Source organism: Alexandromys fortis, unplaced genomic scaffold, assembly GCF_014885135.2.
Source record: "Alexandromys fortis isolate MF-2015 unplaced genomic scaffold, M_Fortis_MF-2015_v1.1 scaffold_305, whole genome shotgun sequence".
In the NCBI taxonomy this organism is placed as follows: Eukaryota; Metazoa; Chordata; class Mammalia; order Rodentia; family Cricetidae; genus Alexandromys; species Alexandromys fortis.
The window spans coordinates 680,075-686,524 of record NW_026068203.1 but is presented as its reverse complement, the minus strand read 5'-3'; positions in this window follow the sequence as shown (position 1 = coordinate 686,524).

The window sequence follows — 6,450 nt, the reverse complement described above, 5'->3', positions numbered from 1 at the left end:
GGGGGAGGGGGAGGGAAATGGGAGGCTGGGAGGAGGCGGAAACTTTTTATAAAAAAAAAAGAAGAAAAAACTAGTCAGGAAAACATTTATTCATATATTCTAAGAAACTCTCTTTGATAGCTGTCAAAATCAAGCACAAACCTGTTGATTAGATCTAAATCTTTTATTTATTATAGTCACTTATTCATTGATAGTTACCTGCTAACTCTGATTTGTTTCCTGTAAGTACTGTTGCGATTCCTTTGTTTAATACACTAGGTTGTGGAAATCATTGACCATGCTAGATCAGCTGGCCAAAATGTCCTGGTTTTTATCCAGTTTCTTGCTTGCCAATTTGAGAATTAAAAGACACATGGCCTTGCTTGGCTTTTTATGCAGGTGCTAAGTAAGAATCAAAAGTTTAAAAAATATGTGTTTAAAATCTATGTTTCCTTTTTGGAGACATATTCAGATATTGACAAATTGTCAGTGTACAGGTTTTGGGGTCTTTTATTTACAGCTTTTGCATATTTTAGAAAAATGGTAATCCTGCTATTTGAAGAGTAACTAAAAAAGACTCTCCCAATATAATATAGTCTATTCCTTCAACCCTTTCCCAGGGTACCCATGCTCCCAATTTACTCAGGAGGTCTTGTCTTTTTCTACTTCCCATGTAGATTAGAAGCATGTATGTCTCTGTTAGGGTCCTCATTATATTCTAGGTTCTCTGGGATTGTGAAATGAGGCTGATTTTCTTTGCTTCATGTCTAAAAGCCACTTATGAGTGAGTATATATGTTTTTTGTCTTTCTGGGTCTGGATTACGTCACTCAGTGATGTTTTATAGATCTATCCATATGCCTGTAAATTTCAAGATGTCATTATTTTTTCTGTTGTGTAGCACTCCATTGTATAATGTACCACATTTCCATTATCCATTCTTTGGTCAAGGGGCATTTAGGTTGTTTCCAGGTCCTGGCTACGACAAACAATGCTGCTATGAACATAGTTGAACACACGTCCTTCTGTAAAGCAAAGGACACAGTCAACCAGATAAAGCAGCAGCCTACAGAAAGGAAAAATATCTTCACTCACCCAACAGTAAACAGAAGGCTGATTTCCAAAATATACAAAGAACTCAAAGCATTAGTCATCAAAAGAAAAATAATCCAATAAAAATGGGGTACATACCTAAACAGATAGCTCTCAACAGAGGAATCTAAAGTGGCTGAAATGCACTTAAAGAAATGTTCAACATTCTTAGCCATCAGAGAAATGCAAATCAAAATAACTCTGAGATTCCATCTTACTCCTGTAAGGATGGCCAAAATCAAAAACACTGATGACAACTTATGCTGGAAAGGTTGTGGGGTACAGGGAACACTACTTATACTGGTACAGCCCCTTTGAATATCAGTAAGGCAATTTCTCAGAAACTTAGGAAACAACCTTCCTCAAGACCCAGCAGTACCACTTTTGGATCTACCCAAAGACTATATTTCTACATTTAAATTAAAGTCTTTGATCCAATTTAAATTGAGATTTTTGCCAGGTAATACACACAGATCTCACTCCATTTTTCAATGGGTGGATATCTTATTTTTAAGCACCATTTATTAATAAATCCTGTCTTTTCTCCAGTGTGTAATTTTAACATACTGTCAAAAATTGTCTATAGCTTTCGAGGTTTCTTTATGAATCCTCTACTGAATGTTCCACTGGTCTGTATATCTTTTTTTTATGTCAGTATCATATTGCTTTAGCTTGGTGAGTTTGTTGTTTATTTTGATATTAGTGTGATATTGTTGTATTCTTTCTGAGTATAATTTTTTATTTATTTGTATTCCAAGAAATTTTAGAATTTTTACAGTTTTTGGTTTTAGTTCCATGAAGAATGTCCTTGAATTTCTGAAGAAAACTACATTGATTCTGTACATAATTTTTGGTAGTACATCTACTTTCACAATATTAGTTTTGTCTATCTAGGAACATAGAAGACCATTTTACTGTTTATTATCTTTTGCAATTTATGTTTTTCAGTTTCCTACTGCTTCTCTTCTACTTAAAATAATATTTCTAGGTAAGGATTATTCCTAGATATTTTAACATTATTTTTATTGATGCTATTGGTGTGTGGGTGTGTGAGTGTATGTATAAAACCAAGAGGAAATAAATAGGTCAATAGGCAAATAATTTGCTGGAATGTATTTAAAATGACCCAAATCCATTTTTCTAATTTTCAACCTAATAAAATAATTACCATATTGCAGTTGCATAGCAAGTTACATTCAGTCACACATATAAAGGAAATTAATTCTAGTGTTTTGAGAAAATGTGAAGTATACTAAAAGAGTCATATTGTGTTTCATAGTTTTGAAGAAATATTTTAAATGCTAAGATTGAAATTGGATGGGTATATTGGTAGATGTGAAACTACAAGAGCAGGGAAATTTGAATTTTCTTCAAACATGTTTACATTAACATGAATTAAGTCTGAAAAATTTAAGTTTATGTATCAATATTTTTCCAAAAAATCCTGTATATTACTGCCTGAAAATAAGCAGAACAAGGCAGCAACAGTTAGACATGCTAATGTTGACCAAGAGAAAGTGTAAGAGGCCTCAACCCTATGCAAAAATCCACAGGAAAATACTGGATGCTGAAAACAGTAGAGATAGTTTTCACCAGGGAAAATCACATCAACTGGTTACCAAACAGTCAGTATTAAAAACATGTAACATACAAGAAATATTATACAGAACAAATAGGATGCATTTATAGATTTAGGAATGTGTGTGTATACATATAAATATTTCAATGATTAATGAGACCATGGATTGCAAAGAGACCAGAGAGAGGTATAGAGGAACAGTTAACGGTATTCTCTCCTCGTGGGACAAGCAGAACACAAAAGAGATTGACTGACAAATCTTGCACAGACATGGAGGGACAGTCCTTCAAAAACCCTGCATCATAGAAAAGTCTGTCAGACATTCTAGGCTGTAAGGCAAAGATGGATACTCTAATGTTGTAGAGTAACTTTGGGTAACTCTCCAGGCAGCCACCTGTTGCTGTCATTTCTCACATTTTTGGAAGCTGCTTGCTTACATTTTTTTGCTTACTCAGTTAATATTATTTCCTTCTCAGTTCTCTGAGGTAGTTAAAGATGAGATAGTTATAGTTTTCATTGTTGATGAGACTCAGAAAAGAAACTCACTAAAATAATGTAAAGTATGTAAGTTTGAGAGATATCAAAAGCTAGTTTTGGATTGTAATGCAAGTTATGATAGAAAGTAAATTAGTCACAAGACTTTGTACTCACCAAGATAGAATGGATATTAAGGATTTTATGTAAATTTGTCAAATGGAAATGTAGTAGACAATGTTGATGTGTTTATTGCTTGTATATATTATATGTAGGTATTTTATATATATATATATATCATAAATAGTTTCTCTTAAATTTGTTATTGCCTTTTTATTTTGGACAAAAGGGGAAATGTAGTGATATTTTATTAATGTTTTGTAAATAAAACTTGCCTGAATACCAGAATGTCAAACTAAGCCACTAGTGGTCAGGAATTGGTGTAAATCCCAAGAATTTAGAGATAGAAGCACATGGGTCTCTGTGAGTTCAAGGCTACCCTGGACTGTACTAGGTCATTGCAGAAACAGATCCAGGTGGTGGTGGTGGCTCATACCTTTAATCCCAGTACTAGGGAGTCACATGCCTTTGATACCAGAACAAAAGAGGAAAATGAAGTGGGATGAGACAGGAACTCACTGTTTTTCAGTCTGAGAATTTCTTAGAGTTAAGAGCTCTCTAGCGTTTTGGCTGCTTTGGTTTTCTGATCCTAAGTTTGAACACCAATATCTCTTTCTGGATATTTATTACTCATGCTATGGTTCTTGCACATGCTCTATTGCATATAGTTCTGCATATAACTTAATGTACCACATTCTTCATTAACATCTTAAATCTTTACTCAGTAGTGCATTCTATGTCTTAATGAGACACAAATCATATTCAGTCACTCCAGGGAACTGCTTTTGATGGTTCCATACAGTCTGTTGGTCTTGGATAGAGGGCAGATATTTCAAACTCTATCTCTCTGCAAACTATATTTTTACATGCTGATTTCACAGCCTTTGTGTAAGACCTTATAGTGCCTAGTCTCTTCCTTACTCTCTCTCCTCAGTATTGAAATTGAATTGTACCTATCTGTCAATATTCTTATGAAAGCTAAAAATTAGATATGAAAGTTTTAAGATTTATGATACACTTTTCATAAATGATAAAGCAAAATTTTGCTTAAAAACATGTTGTCAATCATTTTAATTCATGTGAATTTCTCTGGAGAACAAACAGTAGATGTCCTCTGAGTTGCATGTATGCTTCTAAGAATTTTCTCTTAAAGTGGTTGAATTTTTAGATAGACATATAAAATTTGAACCATGAATATGTCAAATTAATGCTAAAATTAGGAACAAAGTTTGACCAAGTTCTCTATATGCAACCTCATCAGAATTACTGCCAATGGCTATGTGCAGTTTGGTTTATGCATTATTCAGTTTGATATCAATCTAACTCCATTCACTAATTTGCATACTTCTGAAACAAAGACTGCTTTGTAACTTTTAAGAACATATCTTTAGGCACCAAGAGAAAGATTACTTGACATTCATAGTCTTCATGTGTTTTAAAATTATTTAATGTTTAAGAACTGTATGGAACCTTTCTGGTCCTGTAACTTTTCAATCATTTATCTTATGTTTTGTTTTCTATAAAACTCACTCCATTCCAATTGTACAATTGAACTTTTATTTTAACCTTTAACTGTAGTAATTCTTTTATTTTTTTCTTTTTAATTTTTGGCTTTTTGAGACAGGGTTTCTCTGTGTATCTTTGGCTGTCCTGCAACTCACAGAGATCTGCCAGCCTCTGCCTCCCAAGTCTTGGGATTAAAGGTGTGTGCCACCACACTCAACTACTCTCTTCCTTTTTTTTTCTTTTAAAAACTTTATCCTTTTTATTTTCTCTCTAAAGCCTACAGATATTTTTAAACACACTATAAACCATTTAGAGGTTTCTTCATCTGAATCTATCTTTACTGTATATAGCTCTTTTTCTGAGTCTTTAATTTGCTAAGTGATATTGCTAAGATTAAACTCATAGCTTTGATGGATGGATCCAGCCCATTTCATAGCTTTCTGAGAGTCTGACCTCATGAAAGAGATTTTGGCTGAAGCCATGTTTATTGCCATAATGCTATGGCATTTCAAGGTCCCTGCCACAACCAAGAATTATGCTGTTGACTATTCATAAACACCATTTAAGTGTTCGGTGACAGGGCTTATTAAAAGAGCTTCAAGGTTTCATACCTAAAGCTTTGTCAGGAAACCTATCTTAAATAAGATGCATTAGCCTCTAGCAAAGAGAGCACACCCGAGAAAGTGTTACCAAGAAGCCATGCTTAACTCTGTTTATTTTTGTCTAGAATTACTTCCCAAGTGCTCTCTACTTCCCGACTGGTTGCCCTGCCTATACTTCTTGCCTGGCTACTGGCCAATCATCATTTTACTAAACAAGTACAAGAAACAAATCTTTCCAGAGTAAAGCCATTGGAATTATTAGGCATGATATCTTAGGGTATAGAGTTTCTGGTTAGGAGAACCTAGAAAAGGAAATAAAGCTTGTTTCACACTAAAATTTTATTGTGGTAACTATCATATTATTTATGCAAGTTATAGGTACAACGTTTTGGTGAATTTAATATGGTCAATTATATTCATACCACTGCAATAATCAATGACATATGTTATGACTTTTCTAAGAACTTCCAGTGGCACAAAGAACAAATGCTCAATTTTGCATTTTGATGACATATATCAAAATAAAATATAGCCATGATTAATCTGATAAATTAGGACATAATTTTTATTTGATTCATTTAACTTAGTAAGAAATCACTTGAAAATAAGAATTAAATTTTCTAAAAAGTAAAAATTTCTATCTCTATATAGATGTTTCTACTAAGAATTAATCATATTCTTTTTATGTCTATTGACGTTTATCTTTGGGTTATAATTTTTCTTCATGATATTTAATTTCTCAGTTTCTTTGAATAAAATAAAATTTTGTTTTATACTCTAATATGAAAAAACAGTAAGGAAGACGTGTTAGGAGCTTGGGGGAAGTTAGTAGAGAGTAGGGATTAGATATGGACAAAATATCTTTAAATATGTATTAGATTTTCATAAATATACTATTTAAATAGAATTTAAGTTCATAAATAATATACTACTAAAACTTATTTCAGATAATCATATAAAATATCTTTCAAAAACCTTCTCAAAAGGAAAATAATTTTTAGTTCATCTTCTGTAAAATATAATTACATAATATTACTATTAGTTTTATTAATGATAGGGAGCAAGTGTTAACAGCAGTGTAAAAGATATATTGAATCAA